Here is a 24085-nt window from a genome sequence, read left to right as displayed (position 1 = left end):
TTCCCCTAGGGTAAGAATCCAGGATCCAGAGACTCTTCTGCAAAAGCAAGTACCCCCACGTGCTCATGCCGAAGAGGGAAGGACATGGCTCTGTCCAGACTGCACTCTGCGGCAGGGTAAGTTTAGTGCTGGTGAAACATGCTCGCCTGACAGCTCTAGAGATTTAAGTCCTCCATTTTTCTGCAAACAGGTATAGCCAGGGCAACTGCTCTGCTGACTGACCCAAATGAAAAAAGGCCAGGGGGAAGCAGGAACAAGCAGTCTGGTGAATCCTGGGCCTCTGCTGAGACTGCCATCGAGACGTCCAATTGGTACCAACTGCTGAGTGGTTTTTTATTATTAAAATCCTTTAATAAAAAGGGAAGGCAGCATGGCATAGTGGCTAAAGCACTAGACTGGGACTCCAGAGACCTGGGTTCTAGTTCCAGCTCTGGCCTGCTGGGTGACCTTGGGGAAATCACCACCCTGCTCCGTGTCTCAGTTTCCCCACCTATAAAATGGGGATAATGATGCCAATCTCCTTTGGAGTATCAGTACCACTACCTAGCTCTTACAGTGCTTTTCATTAAGCACTTTCAAAAGCATTACAAAGGAGATCAGTATCAAAGTGCTCTGAGATCTATGGAGGAAAAACACCACGTAAGAGCTAGGCACTATTCATTATTAAGCACCAGTGTACTCAGCACTGTACAATACAAAAACGATACAGTTCCAGTCCCAAAGATCTTACAATACGACATGGTCACCTGACCCCTAGGAACATGACTGAGACCATCACCTTATTCCAGATTGGCAATTCCTATGACTATGTAGTGACTTTATGGTATAAGCCCAGTGGCCAGATTCATTCCCTTTCCACCATCCATCGAGTGGTTCCAGTTAATTTATATGCTGGTGGCTTCTCTAAGTAGTTCAAGTTGCTCTTTTAAGTGTGCATTACAAAGCATTTGTCTTCACTGAATTTTGTCTGTCATAGCGTTACCTGATTGCCTAACTTTGCTACGTCCTTCAGAAGCTCTTCACAATCTCTCTAGTCTTTATTATCTTCAACATTTGTATCACCAGCAAATTTTGCTACCTAACTGTTCACCTCTTTCAGATCCTTAATAAGAGTATTGATTAACACTGTTCCGAGGACAGATCCTGGGGCACCTCACTATAAACTTCTTTTGATGCTGAAAATTGACAATTTATTTCTGCTTTGCTTTCCTCTCTCACCAGCCTAAAATCCATGATGTGACTTTATCTTTCACCCGAGACTACTTCGTTTCCTTAGCAGCTTCCAGAGAGGGACTTTGTCAAAGGCTTTTTGAAAGTTCAGATATCATGTATTGATTCTCCTTGCGCCGTGAACTCCGTCACAGAAGCCTGATGGGCTGAGGCGATGCAAGTTTCTCACAGACGCAGTCCTGATTTGTCCGTTTCGTGTCCCCCTGTCTGTGTGCAGAACGAGCGGCTGCCTGAGCTCATGTTTCAGACCCACAGTAGCAGTCTCTTCTCTTCACATTTGACCAGCTCCCCTTCATTCACTCACCTTCCTCCCACTTCTCCTTATCACCCCCTTTCCATCCCATACCCTCCTCCCTTTCATTGGGCGATGCAGACAGATTGGAGGGAGAGTATTTGAGTCCTTTCCCCCACTGCCCGCAGCTGTGAGAAGAGGTGCCCTTGAGCACTGCCATGGCATGGGAAGCAACTGGGGAAGGGGAAGCCCTAGAGCATCCCCCTCCTGCTAGTCAACAGCACTGAAAGCAGTCCAGGAAAAGGGGAGCCTTATGGTTAAGGTGGTGGCCTTAGACTCTGACTCCAGAGACTTGGGTTCAATTCCTGCTCTGCCAAATACTCCCTGTATGGCCTAGGAGAATAAGTCACAGTCTGTGTTCTCTGCTCCCCCCTGGAGAATGGGGATGACAGCAATTCCCGACCTAAGAGCCGTTGCAAGGATAAATACATAAGAGACTGTGAGGGGCTCAACTACTATGGTGAGGAGAGCTATATAATAGCAGAGCTAGCTAGAGCCCTGGAGTGCTACCTTCTACCCTCCCAGCTGGCAACTCCCTGGGATGCTTGCACAAGTGCATGGCTTACACAGAGACACTTGGTCATCAGACAGGAACGATTTATTGTCTCCACAACCTCGGCTGGATTCTAAGAGGCCTGGAGATGACTTTATCCCACTACGAACTCCACTGGACAGCCATATAAAATGCAGCTCCCCACCTTTCCATTGCTTTTAAAACATTTAGATGGTGGGAAGCAGGTTCTTTCCCCAATGATCTGAGTTTTACAGACATTGGTTTTCCACCTGGCCATGTTTTACGGGAGTGGAGATTCCCATAGCTCCGTTTCCTTCCCTGGCCTGCACTCCAGCATCATGAAAGTCACACAGCTCAAAGAAGTGCTTTATGATGGTCAACATGTCAGCATTTATTTTCTGTTGGCACACCAGAAACAGTGGCTATATTTCTCTCCCAAGTAAGCCACGTATGACTAGTACAATGACTATTGCACACACACAGTGGTCAGGGAGAAGGAAGAGAGAAGGGAAGAAAGCACCTCTCAGCCAAAGCACTTTACAAGCCCTACTTATATAAGAATCACTGAAATGTAGCCACCTGTAGATGAAATATGTATGGCAGCTGGTGCACAACTTACTATCACAACTACGACAGGAAGTGAAGATAAAAACTGCATGCAAAGGAAATATGGAGTTTGTTTTTTAAAAATAATGATCACAAGTTATCAGGGCCTCTGTCTCAAATCCCATCTAAAGACAGCTCTTGGAGACAGCCAGCCCTCCCCTGGGGAAGTTGTTGAATACCAACTCAGATATAAAAGAGTACGCTGTACTGAATCACCAATGATATTCCCTGAAGCTCTTTGCATTTTCCTTTGTGCTCTCCCATCCCAGGATTTACCAAGCCTAATCCTACTGTGTTTGGCAGATCTGACAAAAGCTTAGCCTGCAGTGGTATGGCTACAGGCATCTATCACAGAAACAGGACATACAATCCTCAGAAATTAATCTATTTTTTGCTGAGCAAGGGAAATATAAAAAAATGATTAAGTCACCTCAATCCGACTAATACAGTGAATACCCATCACACGTGTAGGGAACTAGAAGTTACACTACACTACAATGTTCTGAGTTTAAAATTCAAATTACACTGATATACATAAGTTTAAAGAAAGCTCAGTGTTCTCCTTAAGAAAAACTGTACTGTTCAGATATCCACTGAAACACATACGAAAGTAAGACTCCCGTTAAAGAGCTCTCTGGAAGCTTCAGCCTTTCTATTGCAGTGATACGAGAGCTCACTTCCAGGAGGCAGCCATAGGCGTGTGAAAAGGCAGGACATTTGATGGGATGGAGAGCTCTTCCACTCATTTCTGGGGGCAAAGCGCTCTACTCCGAGCACTGCTTTTGGTACGTTTTTGCCATGTATTTAAAATGGAGGGGTAAGCGTAAGGTTTTTTTTTTTGTTTTTTTTGTTTTGTTTTTTTTAAAGGTAGCTGGGGGTCAGGAATTGGTCCATGTAAATAAAATACCCCGCCTGAACCCTAAACATCAGACAATGCTATTAATATTTAAACGGATTGTGTTCATATTAGTCACGGTTGTTTGTTAGCGATCTTGCTCTCAGTACTCCGTTCTGCCTGAGACGCTCCCTTCTTGGTTTCAGTGTCACTTTGGAGCTCCAGAGAGGAGCAGGCAGGCAGCAGGATCTCTCCCCCCTCCTCTCACGGAGCCTGCACATGCATGGCAAGGAGAAACAGTGTCTGAGCAAGGCATGTGACTACATCACCCATATTTAAGTACAGATCCTAGTTCAAAACCAGATAACCATCCCCCCACACCCAAGAACAGTTGTTTTGGGGGAAATACTACAGGTTTCTCTAATGGATTATTTTTAAATCCAGATGAGTTTTAAACCCATCCTTTCAACTTCACTATATATACACACCACTCCACGTTCAAAGCCCTCCATCTATCTAGCACAGATCTTATCTGTTCCTGCACCCAACTTGCTCCTTTAAGCTCCTCTCTGTCAGAGGTGAACTCTTTGCTTCTGCTCACCAGATGATGGGAATACTCCATCCCATCTCACCTATTTTCTCTTTCAAAACCCACCTCTTTGACACTGCCTACAGCCAGTGAGTCAATGGCTAGTTTCTCCACAGCAGCACTTCCTGTTACCTCGTCCACTTGGATCCTTATTGGGATATCCTCAACACTGGGCTTTTAGGATTGTAACTCATTTTTCATACATTCCACTCCAATGGGGAGAGGATTTGAAGCATCAGGCAGCAATCACTGCTACAGGCAGGATATTGGACTCAATGGACCAATAGTCTAATCTGGCACTGGCAAAAATCCTACGTTCCTATGAAAGTGTCTCTGGGCAGGACAATCATAAACCAACAGTCCCTGAAGCCAAAGTCTGTGTGATTTATATGGGATTAGAGAGGAACAGAGATGGACTAGATGTGAAGGAAGGTAATTCCAAAAAGCTCATCTCAATGCCAACTTTTGAACTAGAAAGGATACGAAAGCAGGACGGAGGACTTTCAAGACACATCCCATAGTAAAGCAGCCCGAGGAAAAACTGTATTAGGCTTTGTCTACACTACGCACCTTTTAGCGACACAGCTATGTCATTACAGCCGTGCTGCTAAAAGGCGTGTAGTGTAGCTGCTGTTTGTCGGCAGGAGAGCGCTCTCTTGCTGACAAAAACCCTCCACCCCCAATGAGTGGCACTAGCCAAAGCACTGTTCACACTGGCTCTTTTCCTCAACAAAACTTTTGTCTTCCGGTGGGGGGGAGGTGAGGATGTTTTTAACACCTCTGAACGACAAAAGTTTTGTCATTCAGTTGCAAGTGTAGACAAATCCTTAGGCTCAACTACATGTGGGATGGGTCACGACAGAGAAGGGTGATTCACAATCAGTAACTAGGTCCTAGACAGATTCAATGGGTAAGAGGTCACCCAAAGATCGGAAGAGAGACGAGAAATATGGGGAAGTTAGACAAATACAGAGGATTATCAGAAATGCAAAGAGAGGCTGTGAACAGATCTCCCTGGAATACCAAGCAACTCCAATTTTATGTCTGAAGTACAAAGGTAAGTGATCAGCCAAGGAGAAAGAACATTACAGAATGGAATGAGAAATGAGGGCGCACACAAGGATAAAGCAGCTGAAGTATTAAATGACTTTCCCCAAAAAATGTACTGTATATACAAGGGGCAAGCCAGCCTCTGGCTCCACGTCAGCTTGAGCTGCAGCCCTGGGCCCTCACACTGAGTGACTCCATGAGTGGAGGCACAGAGAGAAGGGGATACTCACAGAGTTATCCAATCAGCCACATGCACTTGTCAGGTTAGCGCTACAAGCCCTTGGCTTTTTTAGGAGTTCCAACATTTACTAAAAGTTTTTGTAAGGTAATAAAATGGGAAGGCCCTGCTTAAATTACCCTTCCCAGTGGGAGGGTGGTTTAGAGGCAGAGGTTAGAAGCAGTAAGTAGCTCCTGGTTTGGTGCATCCTGAATTTTAGAATAACTGCAGGGCTCTGGAAGAGGCCCTGAAGGGGTGAATAGAGAGTGTTAGTCAGAGCAAAGAAAGGAGCACTGCCCGCAGGGTCTGGGGGAAGAAGTAACAAGAACAAAATGCTGCTGCCTTGGCCAATATACAGTAAACGGGATTCTGTCTTGACACTGTGCCCAAGATACACCAGTGGAGCAAGGATCCCCATTCTGAAGCGACAGTAATTTCCCTCCCACAGAAGAGTCTAGATGGGGAGGAGAAGCTCATTTGGAAAGGTGCGGGGGCCGGTTGGATGCTGCTGAGGGTCCAACAGGTAGGGGAGGGGGAGGGTGCTTTGGTCCCGCTGTGGATAAGATGAGCGGCTCCACTGGGAAGGGTTGTGGGGGGCACATGGGAAGCCCGTCCTTGCTGCAAACTTTAAAGGGGATATGATGGGGGTGTCACACTGAAGTTTTGCTTAGGGCAGTAGATTGGCTTGAGTGAGTTCTGCACCTAGGGATTGAAGTGTGCTTTACCACAGCCTTAATACTTCTGGGTGTTGGGTAGGACACCCTTTTACAGACTGGTAAACGAGCAGGGAGAGATTAAACATCCGTGTGTGTGTGTGTGTGCGTGCGTGCGTGCGTGCGTGCGTGCAGTAATCCACGGCAGAGTCACAAATAGATTCTAGGACACCTGACAAGCAATCCCCTACTCTAACCACTCATCACTCTGCCATGCCAGCCAGCATTTCCTCATAACAGTGGAGGAATGAGCAAGAGAAAAAAGCTGCAAAGACACGTACAATTTATGATTGTTCAGGGAAGCATTCAGAGTCCATTAAAAATACCAATTCCCCTCAAAAGTTTGAAAGGCAGTGAATAAAAGTGTATGTTTTCACCAGAAAGTCAAATAAGTTAAATTACTCAGTTAAAGAAAAAAAAATCAGCTTGTTTGCCTTCTGCTCTCTTTCTCCTTCACATTTAAGCAGCTTTCTAGAGTCTTTTTTCATGTCTGAGTAAGTGCAATCAAAAACTGTCATCTAGCACCATCCTTGACAGAATGAAATCCTAAGTGAGATAACGTAATCAGCATTTCTTCCTCCAGTAAGGGGTTGGTTATTACCCTAATTAATGTTTATCACACTTTGATTACTCCTTGAGCCTGATTTGCAGGTGTCTAAGTGTTAGCATATAGTCCCATTTCTCTAGAGGCCAAACTTCCTTTCAGAGCTCATACAGCTCAGAACTATCAGGCTACATGCAGCAGGATCTTGTGTGCATTACATTCCACAGGGTATGTTTTCACACTCAAAAATAATTTCCTTTTGTCTTTGAATCTTTCATTTCACAGAGTGTTCCCACCACAGTGAATTAAGACTAAATGAGACTGCAGGCTACCACAATTTTGACCTATTCTCAGCCCACCACTAAGGATCTTCCCCTCCAAGGGCTCAACCCCCACAAATCAGGAGCTATAAATTTATGGTTGCAATCAAGGTTCCAGTGGTATTTCCCAATACATCCTGGGGGGAAATTCCTTTCCAATCTCAAATTTGACAGTTTGATTAATCCTGTGCACACATGAGTCAGAATCCTTTGTTAAGCACCTTAAGCCTAGTCTACATCAGGCTTAACCTTTCTCATCAGTGGTACCCATGGTGTTAAGCACTAGCGTTTTCATAACTAGCATACCCACAGGGAGCTGCATCCCATGCTAACAACGGAGGGAAGTCTAGTGTAGACACACCCTAGAGGAAGGGCTATTTCATGGCTGGAGTCCAAGGAGTCCAGGACTCATGGGTTTACTTACCAGCTCTGCCATAGACATTCTACATGACTTTAGGCTTGTGGGTCTTTGCTGTAGTTTCCCCCATGTTAGAAAGGATAATATTTACCTCACATGGGTGTTAGACTTCATTCATTAACACGTTTAGATCTTTCAATTGAAAGATACTAGACTTGATGGGCCAGTTGTTCAATACAGTATGGTGCAAATCTTACGATCCCATGACAGGTTATTATCTCTTTTGAGTAGCACCTAGGGGCCCCATTGTGCTAGGTGCTGTACTAACAGCAAACTTTTCCACGCAAGTAGAAAAATAAAAAAAGATAACCAGATATAAATAGTGTTCAAAGCACTAGCCATTCCGCTCCCCACACCTCCAAATTCTAGTACGTGGAATCGTCTCCCTGTGACAGAATGCCGCATGCTGATCACCCTCCAAGGAAAAAGGCCTCTTTGTGTATTTAATCTAATAATGGTTTGAATTTCATTGCTTTTCATCCCAGGAGCTCAAAGCAATTCCCAGATGTTAAATAATCCTCAATACCTACGATACAAAGGGGCAAAGTAACGTGTCCCTAGCCAAAAAGCCTTCTGTGACAGTCAGCAACAGACCTCCAGGAATCCTGATTCCCAGGCTCTTGTTCTCGCCACTATTTAACTTGAGCTTTCTTTTTTAAGTGCCCATGGTTGGCCACGTGTTTTCCAGCTGCAGCTTACTTATAATGGTTGACTAAATGTGAAAAAAACCCACACTTTTTTTTTTAAAGTACTTCTGCACTGCAATGCAACTACTCCTACAACTACTTCTTTTCTAGACTAAATAATAGTAAATAATTAGAGACACAAAGTGGGTGAGGTAATATCCAGTATCCTGGGAGGGACATGGCTACAACAACAGTGCATAGAGTAAATAAATAGCAAGATTTTGCATAGGCTTAAGCTTATTCACACCCTACTCCACCCCCGTTCTCTGGACCAAAGGTGTAACCCCCTTCACATGTCCTCAAAGTGGGGTCTCACCAACGAACTCCTTTGCTTTATTTATGGTATTCTCCCACCCTTTGATGGAGTGTGTGATCAAACAGCATTCTCTTTGCATGTTATTGATAAGCTGAAGCCTCAACACTTTGCCTGTCGGTGTATCTATCAGAAGATGGTCCTGGTATGAATACTAACTCGTGTATATCTATCTGTATAATTTAAATGTTTCATAAAAACACTGATCCATCCATGTATAACTAAAGTTGGCTTATTCAGGAGGAAACAAGCCCAAGTCAGAGAAAGTCTGCCATGGCAAAGCAGCCTGTCCCACAAGCACGGAGCTTGTAGGCAAAGTAACCTGCACTGTGTAAGGGCTTGTCTACACTGGCATTTTACAGCGCTGCAACTTTCTCGCTCAGGGGTGTGAAAAAAAACACCCTCCTGAGTGCAGCAAGTTTCAGCGCCCCTCATGGGGGTGATTTTTTTAGAGCGCTGGGAGACCTCTTGAATGTTGCCAGTGTAGACTCGCCCTAAGAAAAACACTAGCAGACAGTTTTGCTGGAGCAGCACGGGCTTTCTTCTCCCACTTGTTTCTGTCCCCTTTCAATTTGCACCTTCTAATGAGGGCCAGTCATTTTGTCCTTCCCCCGCTCCAGTTTGGATGCCAGCAGGTTTGGAAGTGGGCCACCTGGGCTTTTATTGCCCATCATCGTGGTATCTAAGTCCTTGTTCTTCCTGGTGACATGTTCACCTCTTTCTACATATTTGCTGTAGTAATTAACCCCTCTTGCAATTAATTGTATCAATCTAAATCTGTCTCTACTTCTCCCTGCCCTATCATTCAAAGTTTTTCTGCCAACATTTTTCTAGCTGTTTTTGTTCTGGTGCCAGAGATCTTCATCACTATCTTGTGATCACTACTGCCAATTAGTTCTTAAATGTCAAGATCCCTCAGCATTTTTTCCAGAATTAAAGAAAAGGAGGACTTGTGGCACCTTAGAGACTGACAAATTTATTTGAGCATAAGCTTTCGTGAGCTACAGCTCACTTCAGTGGAAAATACAGTGGAGAGACTTGTATACATAGAGAATATGAAACAATGGGTGTTACCATACACACTGTAACGAGAGGATTAGTACGTCCAGCAGCACCAGAAAATATCCTCTCCCAGCAACTCAAAGCCCCTGCTTGACAGGTTATCAGTTCATTCCTGCTGCCAGTTTATCACTGGCTCTAAAAAAAAAAACACCCTTGACTGACACCTTCCTTTTCTCATCTGTGCTTTTAACTTCAGCTCCCAGTTCTATCTCAAAAGGTTCACTCTAGTACCAAAGGCTTGGTAACAAACCTACTTGTACATAAGTATTTCTCCAGCTTTTCCGTATTGCAAATGAACATTCCTTCAGATAGGCTCATCTTCTACCCTCCAGCTGTGACCCCAACACCTCCCCAGAGGAGACCACAGTGCTTGCTTACACACATGGGGGTTTATGTTTAGTTGCCCATGAAAAACCTTTGACACCCTGTGGAGAACATGGGAAATGTCTGCATTATTTTTATGAAAAAAATGTGCGACTGTTTCCCCCACTCACTTTTGTACTGTTACCAAGTGAGAATGAAGGGGTTCATTTCTTTCATGGATTAGTGGAATAAGAGATGGGTACTTGTCACATAAATTTCATACCAACTCAGACATGCCCTATCAACAACTGTCAATATGTGAATGGAGCTATCTTGCAAAGGCAATGGATGACTGCTGACTGGACATTAACTTCTAATACCAGCCAAGGGAGACAAACCGTGTGAACACCAGGGATGCAGGCTGTCCCGTGCAGTGAGGAGATAGGATCCAGGACCAGTTGGGGAGGCAGGCAGCCTTCTGCAAGCAGGGAGTCTACCTCTCAGACCAAGGCAAAGAAGGGCCCACCTAACTAAAAAAAGCAGAGGCTAGCAATCTAGGAGAGAGTCATGCATGTACATTTTACTCTACCATTCTAACCCTGTGACCCTAAAATAGTATGTTCCAGGTGACTAATATATACTGTCTTGTTTTGAAATGGCTGCCCTATGTCACTGCAAACATCTGTTTGATGTGCAGCTTCCAAAAAGGCTAAGACCCCAACAGGGGTTCACGGTCTTTGGGACCAGTGGAAGGAGCCACCATGAGAAACAAAGATACTGAAGCCAACAACCCAATCTCAGGGAGGTGGGGCCATCAGGCTCACCACTGAAAAAAGTAGAGGCCTACGGTTGACATTAAGACGATGATACTCCACCAGAGAGACTGGATAAATATCAGAGGCATAGCACACTCTGTGGAACAACAACGCACCCCTAGAATGAATCTCAGACTGGGTTCCCCTGAGCAGAATTGTCACCACTTGAACAGACAGATGCGCCATTATTCTGATTCAAGCAGCTCATGGCCCTCCAGTGACGCAGTTTGAGAACAGCTATAGACAGGCAATCTTCTTTTCCTCTGTGCAATGGAAGGCCCCGCCTTTTGAATAAATCAGCCTCTAGTAATGACTTTCTTAAAATGAAAGTGTATTGTAGACAGATCATTAATAATGGTATTATGGGATTCCATCTTTCTTGCATCTCCTTGATACCTGCTCAAATTTGCTCAGTGCACAGATGTTTTTCTAAGTGCCATCCCCGCAAATGCAACCTGGGCTCTGACAGACAAGCTGGCTTCTCTCCTTGTGGCATATCACCATTAATAACAAAGGTTCCTCTGGACAAACTATGTCCAATGCAACAGCCATCCAACCCCACAGGCAGATAATTCTGTTGGCACAAGTATAACTGAGGGCATTGTTTGGCCTTCCAAATCTTTTTCTGACCATGCCTCAGAAAGAAAGAACACAGCTTGATTCTCAAAGCTCAGAATGAGTTTTTGCAAGACTAGAAAAACCATCTCAAAACTCAGCACCCTGATATGGAACCAGCAAGAAATACTCTGAACAATACCATATTCAGAAAGCCACGTTTTAGAGGAAAAATAAGCTTTGAAAAAAATTCACTTCTTAGATCCATGGAGCAAACACAGGACCTTGTGCTTTCTACGGAACTGTGTGTGGTGCTGAGATACTAAGGTGGTAGGTGCCTCAAAGATCTTAGATAATCAGAAAGACATTCCACTGCTCTGCAGCCTCACCCCAGCAGTAACACTGACAGGATGCCAGCCAGGCAGCATCATACCCTCTTTCCTAAAGCCCTAGCCTGCTGATGTGGAGTGCTCACGTGCTTCTCATCTGAATCAAGGGGCTCCTCTTAAACAGCCATTGAATGCAGCTCCAAAACCACAGTATTAGTAGTAAAAAGTTCAAGCCCCATTTGTTTAAAAGGTGCTTTAATTAGGATAAGATAAGATTGTTTTTGGATAAATTAAGAAAGGGAGCTGCTGTAGAAGATACAAGCTCCTGAATTAGTCACCTATTTAGAGAGCAGGGTGTGGAGTGCACTTACAAACCCCTTATACCTAAATAATCCCCCAACCTCCAAAGTTTTTGCAGCCTGTCTTCTGACTGAACATCATTTTAGTTTGTGCTTTTGGACATTGTATGATACATTAATATTTTATGACAGGCAGGACATTCCTATCTTTTTGGCTTGTGTGTACTGCTTCTATGTACTTCCGTTCTAGGCACCATAAGGATTAAAATACGCTAAGCAGTCAGCCAGTGGCCAGTTGGATTCACTTCTTTAATCGCTTTCAATTTAGCCACTCAACTTGACCACTCACTAAACCCACCTTTGGTGAAATAGGAATTATCAGCCAAGAGTATTTTTACATACGCCTCTTTTAACATATGCCTCTTTCTTCCCTCCTAATAGAAACCTGGTTATGAATCTAGAACAAACTTTCATTCCATCTATAGAATCATCTATTTTGGCTCAAGATCCTTGGCCAACAGGCAAAGACAGCTACTGCACATGTGGCATCCGTAGCATTAAATCTCAGCTGTTAAAAAATGGTAGAAAGGTTTTGCTAAGCCAGAGTGGGAGAGACGTGGCAGAAGTTAATTTTAGCCTAGACATGTAAAATAGTTATTGAAAGAAAGCGAAGTAAGCCAGTCAGTCAAAGAAACAGTGTGAACTGAATTTGATTGGACTACATGAATTTTTGATTAGCAGTTTTCCAGGGGGTTGCTACAGAATCTTTAACATGAGAGGAAGTGTTCATATATCGACTACCAGAAACTTAATTTTAAGTGTGGAAAGGTTGCCACTGACTCCTTTGGACATCTCTTTTCTGGGGAGCACTTGGTAACTTGATTCAAAAAGTGGGCATCACCATGGTTACTGCTCCCATATACTGGGACCTAAGAGATATACTATTGTACCGTTGGGCCTCTCTTTTCCCCACAAGCCTGAAATATCATGACCAGATGAGATGAGAACAGGGAATCAATCACCACTTCCATAGCCATGTCCTGTGTAACTCCTGAAATGTTAACCTATGGTTACTATTATTCTTTTTCTAGTGTGTCAATTTTTACTGCCATCTTTATTCCTCCAGCCTTCGGTTTAATGAGTCTGACACATCCAGCCTTATAAACACTTTTCTGTGACCAATCTGCACCCATCTGAAATGGTTCCTGAGAAGGGTGAACTCTGACTTCCACAGACCCACCAGAAGAAGAACCAGAGAATGTGTTTCAGAGGAAAGGGAGTAAAGCCAGGGTCCAAGAGTGACTAATTGGGTCACATGATGCAATTAAGTTGCTGGAAGACCACAAGCAACTAGAGACAGAAGTGCATCTTCCTATCCCTTTTCTTTCACTCTTACACACCTTTGCAGGAGTTTGTCTTGTCTTAAGAGTCAGTATCAGACTTCAACAACAGAACTGGAGAACTGCCACCTAAAATTGACTCCCCCCACCCCCCCATCAAGAGATCTGATGCAATTTGAGACTTTCAAGCAAGGATTTAAAAAAAAATAAAAAGATATTCCAAGGTTGTACAGTGCCCTTCTGTACAGTGCTTTTTTGTAAAATATATATGTTATGTTTTGATCAGTCTTCCTTGTTCTCAGTGCAAATTTCAAAACATGGAAAAAAACATACAGAAATTTTTTTTCTGAGCATTCCCCCAAGTATCACTGGGAAGCAGAGGAAATTCTTTTTAAAATAAACCAACCCTGAGACCGACGGTGGTTGTGGAAGGTTTTTTTTTTCCCCTCTTTACCTTCTGCATTGTGCTTTAGGCCAGCTTCTTCAACACTAAAAGAGAGAACTGATACATCAGCAGTTTAACCTGATTGCACCTGAAGCTCATTTTCTTTAGTGATTGAGCATATGGCTAAAACCTTATCATGTTTCCCTTTGCACTCTTGGATAGAATCTTCAGTATCCTGCACGCAAGGTTCTCTCTCCTCTGATATAAGATCCGGCATTCAGTAGGAACACTTTCCCACCCATTATAAGGATGCTTTTGTAGATACTACGAAATAATTTCTCATGTTTTCCCAAACATCTTGTATTAATACTAGTGCTTTTAGCTAGTCCTTAAACCGTACCTTTCTTCACTTGTGGCATCTAGTAACAGACCTGTGAGTTTCAATCTGTTTGTATGAGAGCTTCAATCATTTCTTTTAATGGCACATTTTGTGCTATACTGCAGGCCTTGTTAGCATAAAAGAAAGCTACAGCTTTCTAATCAAGTTCAAGTCTTTGCCTGTAAGTCACTTATGGTATAACTGATTGAACTTTGCCATTCTGGGGGGGATGGGGTCCCAGGACAAACTGCTCCTGAATGTTAAAGAGTTGCTAGAGACTTGGAACAAGGACTAAAGTAATCATGGCTACATTTCAATGACAATGGCATCAAAAGTATCTCAAATGCAGGATTAAATTTAATATTCTGCTCTTCTACTTCAAGAGAGATATTTAATCTTGAAGAATTCAAAGAAACAGATACTCTACCCTTTTGGAGGTGAGCAAGAATTCTGTGTTGCTAATTCTTGACAATATTTACATTTTTATTTCAAAGGAATTACCTGTTATCATTACTCAATTCCATTCAATCTCTTGTCTCCTACCATTTCCTTCAATTTTAAGCTATTACACAAAATAGCTGAGCTCTCTCTGTGGACAGTCACCAAGCTGCTGAATTGGACCTAGCTTTAGATTCCATTTATTTTGAAGCCTGTTGGTACAGAGCAGCATCCAGACACTGTCTCTTAGTCTGGCCTCTCTGTAACACAGACACCCTGTTTGGCACCCGCTTCCTGGGTATGTGGGACGCTGCAGTCCAGCTGCTCTAGGCCCCAAGACCAGTGCTGATTCTCCCAAGTCTCCCAAATAGCTTAAGCATGCCCTCCCCAGAGCTCCATCCTCCCGGGTACTTTGATTTACAATGTAACTCTTAGGATGTATGTAAGCTACAGCTGCTACAGCAGCACAGCTATGGCATTGCAGCTGTGCAACTGTAGCACCATAGCTTAGAAAGTTCCTCAGCGATGGCAGGGGTTTTTCTGTTGATGCAGTAAATCCACCACTCCGAGAGATGCTAGCTAGGTTGATGGAAAATTCTTCCATCGACCTAGATGCATCTACACCAGGTCAACATAACTACATCAGCTCAGGGTGCAAAATTTTTCACAGGCCTGAAAAACGTAGCTAGGTAGACCAGGCCCCAGGATCTTGTGACAGCTGAAACAAGAGAACACACAGATTTTGTAAAGGAACTTCTAAACCAGATACACTTGACTGACAAAGCACAAGATTTACAGATCCAGGCAAAAACAAGTGCTTCAAGCAAAACCTGCTCTCGGGCATTCTAGCTACTTTTGGGTTTTGATTAATGTCTTTTTGGGGTCCCAGGACCCTCCTGCTCCCCCACTTCTCCTGCTCAGACTTCCTGTTCCTGGCAGTGGATGGATGTTGAGAAAGACCCCTAGCTGAAGAAGATCAAGCCTTCAAACAGAATTGTCCTGGGGTAGATCAGTTTGAAAGGAAAATGATTAAAGTTGACTACTCTTGGTGGCTTTCCCATTGTTAGTCCCTCTGCTAGGCGTAAGGATTTCTCCTAATACCACCTGGGTGTCCCAGCTCAAGATGGAGGGTACAGTGCAAAAGCGAAAGGCAAGTACAGTATGAAGTCAAAATGGCATTCACAAAACAATGAGTTTGCAGATTGATATAAACATGTCTGTCCCATTAAGTGAAAAAGATTCAGTGGCAAAAAAAATTTCATTAACACAGAGTTAAGGTTGCTAGGTGGTAGGTACATCACTCCTCGCAGAATGATGAGTTGAGCAAAACTCAAACTTTTGAAAGCCAAAGCCAAACTTTTGAAAGCCAACAGTTAAGGTTGCCTATGAAATCTTAACTCTGCCCTCTTTCAGCAATACCCCAATACAGCCCCGTTAATACACACACACACACCTTTACTCTGCCAACCCCACATTTGCTGAAAAGCACAAGCTCTTGCTCCTGGGGGAATTCTGCACCAAAAAATTTAAAATTCTGTGCACAATATTTTAAAATTACGCATATTTTATTTGTCAAAACAACACAATATAATCACACCAGTTTCAATTATTTTGGTCATTTATTTCAAAATACCTGTTATCAAGTATGTCTATAACAATACAGACAAGAAAAAAGATTCAGGAAATTTTTTTTTGTCAAATAGATTCCTTACTACGCATATTAATACAGAACTTGGAGTAATTAATTTAAAACTACAATACAGAAACATATTTCCCACACCCCTCAGAAGCAGTGCAAAGACTCAGGGGAGTCAGGGGTAATGGAGGAGCTGAAGGAGCCTGGGTGTGAACTTGGAGGGTTGTTGGGTGTGGGAGGGAGAAGTCTGAAACAGGTGGGTTTTTTGGGGGGGCAGATTGTTAGGAAGTTGGGGAGCCTCCCCCATGCAGACCATGGCTGACCCTAGCCTCTCCCCATTCAGTCAGACACATCTGTCCCTGTCCCCATGTGTCCCTGCACTTCCCTCCCCCATCCCCATGTGTCCCTGTACCCACACTGAACCAGCCCCGTCCCCGATGTGTCTCTGCACCCCCACTCAGCCACCTTCCTCCCCTGTAAGCATGTGTCCCTGCATCCCCACTCCCATTCAGCCCCCCACCCCAGTCTGTGCCCCCCACTAGTCCTTCTGAACTCATCTGTGACACCCCGCATACCCCATGCTGTCCATCCCCCCCATATCCTGTGCCTCCTCACCCATGGCCCCATGGGCAGGGTGCTCTTTCCTATTCATTGCTGTAGTCCCTCCCACCTGAGAGTGGCTGCTTTCTGTTCTGGCGACACAGCAGCCCTTGGTGGGCGAAAGGCATAACTGAAGCACTTCTATGCAGAATGCATTTTCTGCTGAGAAAAAACAAATTCTGCATGGCACATTAATTCTGAGCATGTGTGGTGGTGCAGAATTCCCCCAGTAGTAAAGCTCTTCACTTCCTTTCACTCTCACCACAGGATTCCATTTAATACTATTAAAAGATACGAAGGGAAAAAAAGTTGCTCACCTTACCTTCCCTCTACCCTCTTTGAACAATGCCTCAATATGCATATACTCACAATGACTTCTGGCACTAGAGATTCAGGAGGTTTCAGATTTTGGTGTGTATACATACACACACACAAACTCCTCAGAAATAACACCACCCATGCACAATTTAAGAAACACTCCCCAGCCTTTTACAGCTCCCTTACACTTACCCAGAGGATATCATCTCAACCTTCACTTTAACTTAATCATTATAAAAGCATTAGAATCTTTTCATATTCCATCTCACTGCGGACAATAGCCTTTACAATAAAATCTCTATGTCCTGCTACTGACTTAACCTATACAATTCTGCATAGAAATGATGCATGCAGCCACCTGAAGGTACACATGTGCCTCTTCCCTTTCCTCAAGAGTGTGGAAAACACCGCCTCATATCACAATCACAGCTGTGTCACACCTCAAAGTAATCCACAGCTCACTTGCTCTCTCTCAGACATACTCCTCTACCAAGCAGAGCTAACTATGGTACCTTCTTCACCAACCAGGACAGCTACATCTGACGCCGATCATACTCACTTTACCTGGACTGCATGCATATAATAAATGCTTAGGCTGCTCGTTATTAATAATGCCCTTCCTAATAAAACCCCCGTGCCCTGCTATTATATAATGTACACATTGAAATGACGCATACTGGATCCTGAAGGTACACATGGAAGCCCTTACCTTTGCTCACACACATTGGAGGATGCAAAACATATCTCCTATCATAATCACAGCTTTGTCGCACACCTTAAAGTAATCCACACATTCCTCATATCATACATGCACTAGCAGTCCCTGCTACTGCCTCCACCATTTAGTGTAACACAGTGACTGCACTTGCAGTGTATGCAAATAATTCCAATTGGCTACAGTCAGCTCCCAGGGAACAGAGGAAAGGTGACATGGACACCCCACCACCACTTTAATAGTGTTAGATGAAATCCTGTGAATGAGAATGAATGGGTTGTAAAAGGAGGTGAAGAACTTGTACATTTCACCAACTGTGGGGTTGGCAGAGTAAAAGTGTATGTGTTAAGTGCATGGGCAACCTTAACTGTGCATTTCCTGGTTTTCAGAAGTTTGAGTTTTAGTCATCTCAGTATTTCTGCAAGGGGACGACATCCCACCAAGCAACCTTAACTCTGTTTTAATGTAGTGTTTTGCCATTGAATTTCCCACTTTTTAAAAAAAAAATAGAAAAAAATATAGGTTATTGGTAGGAGTTAGCAATCATTTAAGCAGTTGTGCTTATCACATCCTGCAATTTGCATACCAAACCAGCTACCCTCTCTCCCTCCCCATTAACTGGGTCCCACTAGCCCTGCTATGGCACATCTCCCCAGCCATCCCGTTGACCCATTTCCCAACTGTTCCTCCCTCCAATCTGGCCTCCTCCCCACTACTGTACCCAGGCACCCCCATAGCAAGCAGGGAACTCATCTCCCTGAAGTCCTCGCTTCCTGGTGTACATACATATCTATTGCCATTTCTTCTTCCTTCCTGTAACCCAACCCACATGCAGTGCCTGGAGCGAAGGACAATTATGTTACACTGGAATGGTCTTTCAGAATGGTTGGAGGGTGGAGTTTGTGGCAGGGCCAGTAGAGAAATCACAGACAGAGTTTCTGTTCCAAACAACTGATAATTTTATGTTTGAGAGAAAGATCTTCTGACACCTGTTCAATGTACCCCATCTATAAGAAACAGGGGGTGTCAGAGCTTGTAACGTTTCTATGCCATATGGTACACATTTTCCAGTCAGCCATGAACCCTCCAATTTCCTGATTAATGTTTTTCCAACACTTATTAATAGCTTTCATACTGTCGCTGTAGCAATTAGTCAGCGTCTCAGCCAAATCAGAGAAAACTGTTGCAGCTCCCGGACACAGATCTCTGATGCCATCCAAATCTGCTCTCATACACTGTAAGAGGTGCACTGCGAATAAGGCCCAGATCATTTCTGCCCTAGTGAATCACCACAATGTCCGGTAGATCCTCTTACATGATCAGTTAGATGCTGCAATGTGGGCAAAACATGATCCCAACGCAGGCCACCTCTCTCCACCCAAATCAGCCTGTTGTCAGCAATCCCCATGTCATAGTGTACTCCTTGTTCTCCCGCAAACTTCTACAACCTTGTGATGCAGGAATTGGCTAGAACCCACATTCTGCTGGTAACCCTGGCAGCGCACACGTTTCATTTCCCTCCGCAATCAGAGAGCCTGGCCTGTCAGTTCCAAACCTCCATGCCCCATGGCTTTGGAAACATCACATTAATCTGCCCTGAGATCAGGAAGCAGCCACTTGCCCCTCCCCCGCCCTGCCCAGGGGCTAGTAACATACAGATTTTCCTCAACCAACCAGTCCAAAGCCTGCCTACCACCTATCCTCATTTTCCAATCCCTCTCTGCCCCCGCACCCCACTTCTGTCACAGCTCTCCATCTCCTCTCCACCTGATAAAACAAAAAATTTGGTTAGATCAGCCGCTGACTTTTCTGCTGTGATCATAGTAAACCTCCCTCTCAAATACAAATACTTAGAGCCGAGACAACTTGTAGCAAGCAACATGAGCTACTAAATCTTTATTGCACAGGTGGACTAAGGTTTGGACTACAAACATCAGTAGCAGGGTGGTCAGCAGGGGCACTGGCGTCAGCATTATGCCAGAAAAGCATAAAGCAGCTGCATAGACACCCTCTTGTGGTTTTTTATTTTATTGGCGCATGTGCACTGTAATCCTTCCAGACTACATACTACGCTAGCAAAAAAGTCAATATGTTCTTAAATACCATTCATAATTTGGGTCCCACAAAGACTTGGTGCCCTGCACTACCTTGGGTAAAAAAATAAAAAATAAATAAATAACCAACTGAGATTATTCTGACCCATCATAGCAATACTGATTCTCCAGTACTGCTTAAAAACAAAACAAAACAAACCTAGAAACTCTGAAAAATTGATAGTTTGGGGGGAGGAGCTTATATCTCTGAACTCTGGCTCAAATGAACCCAAATATGGGTCATAAACCTCACTCTGCACTCCCATGAAGCATAGCAAATTTCAAGAAAATCCATGCAAGCATGTGGATTTTAGAGCACATAGAAGCGTTGTCCTTTAAACAGGAAGGATAGAGGGATGATGGAGGTAAAGGGCTCCTTCTGCATATTCATCTGCAGCATAGGAGCATGGATGTAGCCCATTCATTTCAATGTGATGCTCTTGGCTGACTGAGAATACCCCTGGAGACGAATACAGCCTGAAACAATAGCTGAGACATGTGAACTTCTCCATTCAGCTGAATAGGTGTTCCTGTCCCCCCCCCCAAAGCTTTAGAGCTTCTGATATGCATGAAGTATGTCCAAAGGGACAAGACTTCCCCAGATTCTCGCTCACATGGAGCCAGGGAAGCGGCTGCACCACTGTAATCAATTTTTAGTGTTTACTGATTGCCAAACATCTGTGTATCACCATTTCCACTACTAATCAGCAGCTTTCACATTTCCTACAGTTAACAGGAGAAACACACACCTAATGCATTCAAAAGTGAAGCTACCTTTGCGCTAGAAGTGCCACAGCTGTGACGCGGAGTCGACAGAAAGCTCTCCCATCAGTTTGATTACTTCACCTCCCACAAGAGGCAGTAGCTATGTTGGCAGGAGAAGCTCTCCCACTGACATAGTGCTGTGCACACTGGCACTTAGGAGTGTGTACTATGCACATGCCTGAGCGACATAAGTTATACCCAGTGTAGATATGGGTAAGTTTACACTAGAACTAGACTATCTTTATACATCAGATGCTCTGCCCACATTCCAGAAATCTCTAGATCCTAACCAACCAAATCCCCTAACAGTTCACATCTCCACCCATTCTCCTCTTCAACATTCAATAACAGTTGAATACACCCACTAGCTACTCCCCATCTCCCCAGGCACCAATGACTCCATCCATTCTACTTCCGCCCTAGGCTTGTAGGCTGTTCTGCATCATTCTTATTGTTTCCCAATGGGCCTAAAAAGAACCTTAATGTTTCCATCACTTCCTTTCTAAAACATTAAAATAAAAGTTCTTCACAGATTTAAATAACAGCCTAAAGTTTCTAGTATCTACAAACTCTTTCAAGTATATTTAATTTTTTTGAAGTTATAATCCTCTATGGGGAAAAATTCTTAAGTTTCTCAAAACCCTGTTCCATGCAAATAGGGAGGGAATAAGGAAATTCAAACAAACAGAGACTTGCTTGTGGTTATTTTTAAGTGTTAAACTTTTCTTCTGTGTATGCATTTAAGAAATGTTAGAATTTCTTGTTGGGACTTGGTGATTTACAACAGAGGAAGCCGGGACAGGACAAGCAAACTCCAGATCAAAATTAACGTAAATGTTGTGGCACTAAAAATGCAAATAAGTTAACTTAAATAACAAAACATCCTAAAATCCCTATCTGATTCTCTACACATTATACTACAGTAACAAGCCTGGGGTATATGCTCCAGATCAGGGAGCAGTTTGAATAGTGAATGTGTGTATCACAGGAGTTTAAAAAGCTCTGCAAAAAAACCCTGCAACAATAACACCCCCACCCAATAAACATTAGCAGGAAACCAAAAACTCCATAACTTGAGAAAAGAGCTAACTCCTCACAGAGAAGTCCCAGACAGCCAAGAGCCCATCAGAGAAGCAATGAAACATGCCAAAGTCAGATGAATTGCATCTCCAATAGCATCCAAGTGGCAGAAACAATGGCAGATGATTTCAATCCAAGACCCCATATAGAGGACAGTAATTAGAAAAAGAAGAAGAGAGCCCTTTGCTAATCAAGTGTTCTAGGCAGTCAGTCTGGTTCCTGAGGAGAGTGTTAGAAGCTCTCTTTGGTTGCCCAAGAGTTAGACTCCTGACATTCCAAGATCGGTAAGAATCTGAAGACTATGATAGAAGGACTTTTAAAAAAAAGCATAAAAGACCCTTCAACATACAATCCAAACCAGGGGTAGTCAGGAGGTAGACTGTGGGCCAAATCAGGACTGCCAAACGCTTTTGAATGGAGCCCAACATTGTTAGTTACTTGTCATTATTGTTACTTCTTATTATAACTATTTTCTCTAAAGTCTGGACCTTGACAAAAAAAAAAAAATAATTGACTCCTCCTGGTCTAAACTGTTTAGCTCTGACAGAGCAGTGAATACTGCCCGTATTCTAGTTTCCACGGTGGGCTAATTACATGAACTCCTTTTCCTCGCTAACGTGCAACCGAATAAAACTTCCATCAAACTGGAATGTGGTCCGATAACTATAGTGTCAGCCTCTCACTCAATCTTCCCACAGCAGCAGACCCACGATTACTGGCATCACGAGGACAGGAATCCCCTTGAAGAGGACTGGACTGTTAGTAAGACTCGTAACAGAATGCAGAAACTGACAGCTCAAGTGACAAGTGAGCTTGTTGTCCCAGTTTAGGGCCTAGCCTCTATATCAAACGCTACCAGCACACCTGAGTTTGGTATATTCCATTTGAGGCAGCCCGAATGGATCTCAGGCCTGATATACACAACAAAGTTAGGTCAAAGTAAGTCACCTTGTGTCGATCTAGTTGGGCTTGTGTCTAACACTTAACTGTGTCTCACCGATGTAAGCACCGCATCGTGGTGACACAGTAACATCACCTCCCTAGTGGCAGCAACCAAATTGCTAAGGTCTAAACCAGTCATGGAGGCCAAGTTTCCTACCCATTCCCTGGAGATGGTGCCTCCTGGTCGCAATCCAAGCACAGCACAGATCAGATATTGCTATTGTAGTCACATGCTGTATTTCACACAGGAACCCTCCCCCTCCCCAAAAGCTTTACTTGTTCTGAAAATAGGAGGACTCATTCTTCAGGGCTGTCAAACACCTTTCACTAGCATTAAACTAACCTTAAAATCCTTCTGGCTGTTATCTGTGAATGGAGAACTACAGGTCTTGACCACAGATAACCCCACCCCCATATCTCTTTGGCTCTTTACAGATTAGTCAACCATGAGAAATGTTCCTTTCACCACCAAGTAATTTACCAGAGCCAAAGCCAAGGACAGAACATTTGCAAAGGAGAGAACGGGCACAGATTTTCTGCACTTGTTACATGTGGTGGTTCCTAAACCTTCCCAAGCAGCAAGAAGTTTCTCCTTTCCTTTCTCCCTCTTCCCAAAATCCAAAGATGTCCTTTGTGCCCTTTTCCAGGTGGCTAACTCCACGTGTCTTCTTCACTGTGGCAGCCCCTGGACTGCCATTAACCTACCCAGTATATGCCCCTCCTCTGCCCCTCTCCCAGGGTTATGTGAGACCTAGACAGTCCACGACAGCCCTCATCACATCACTGGTGCCTTTTCTATATCATCGTTCCCGAGGGTGGAGAGTGTAAGTGTCCTCAGGAGGAAGACCACTCCTCTCATTCCTAAGGTAGATTGTTTTAACAAGAAGAAATCTGATTTATCTGGCATTCACATCATCATCCAGTTAAAATTCAAAGGTTTCAGAGTAGCAGCCGTGTTAGTCTGTATTCGCAGACTAAAATTCAAAGCAGACATTAGAGCACATAAAAAGGATAGGGGTGGAGAAAAAAAATCAGACTTTCTTCCACTCCACCTCAGGCAGTTATACAGATTCCCTTGCCACTTCTGTCTCTCTCACAGCACAAACACAAGGAGCTTGACACACTCAGCTGAACCTGCTATACTGCACAAGTTTCTCTCCTCCCAACACAGTGAGCTGGTGATTTGCAGTTCAGAACAGGCAGCTTCCTCCTGATAAGGCTGCTCCTTCCTGGAAATAAGAGATATAGCTGCCTTATCTCAGGGAAGAGAAGAGGCCACTTTTGCTAAGTAGCGAAGTTCTCACCTTGAAAGCCTCTCTCTTGATTGGCACAGAACACCCAAGGTTGGGGAACTTTTAATCAGATGCCTGCATAATTACTAAATCATTATTAATTATATTGGAGAGCAGAGACCTCAGAAGAAAGGCAAAGCAAACAAAGGGCCCAATGAAGTCTCCTCTGCTGTTGGAAAAAATTAGTAATTAGAAGTCATGAGCGCACTGAAGAGTGAGGGAGCAGTGTCACAGTCAACGTTCAGGACTTGTGAGTGACTTGCATGCTAAGGAACAGGCTCTCATCCCCAGGGAAATTACAGTGCATTGCCTCACAAAGCAGCAAGTACAGAAATGAAAGAACAGCTCCTGTTAACTGATAGCTTTATTCATGCACAGAATAAGGATTTCAGACAGGGACCCCATCCACTGG

General features: G+C 43.8%; 1 protein-coding gene across 2 annotated transcripts in view; it reads right to left on the bottom strand.

Moving 5' to 3' along the window:
• Positions 1–24085, bottom strand: part of WASHC1 (WASH complex subunit 1) — a 65934-nt gene that overhangs the window by 16514 nt on the left and 25335 nt on the right. Inside the window, exon 1 of one of the 2 annotated variants that reach the window (XM_043518021.1) lies at positions 147–4708. The exons of the other annotated variant lie outside the window; for it this stretch is intronic. The gene's annotated coding sequence lies outside the window, so the exon portion shown is untranslated. Of the gene's footprint in view, positions 1–146; positions 4709–24085 lie in introns of those variants that run through there. 2 annotated transcript variants of the gene reach the window in all.

Source organism: Dermochelys coriacea, chromosome 1 (assembly GCF_009764565.3).
Source record: "Dermochelys coriacea isolate rDerCor1 chromosome 1, rDerCor1.pri.v4, whole genome shotgun sequence".
NCBI lineage: Eukaryota > Metazoa > Chordata > Testudines > Dermochelyidae > Dermochelys > Dermochelys coriacea.
Note: the sequence above shows the minus strand (reverse complement) of the source record. Positions and strands in the feature narration are given on the sequence as shown.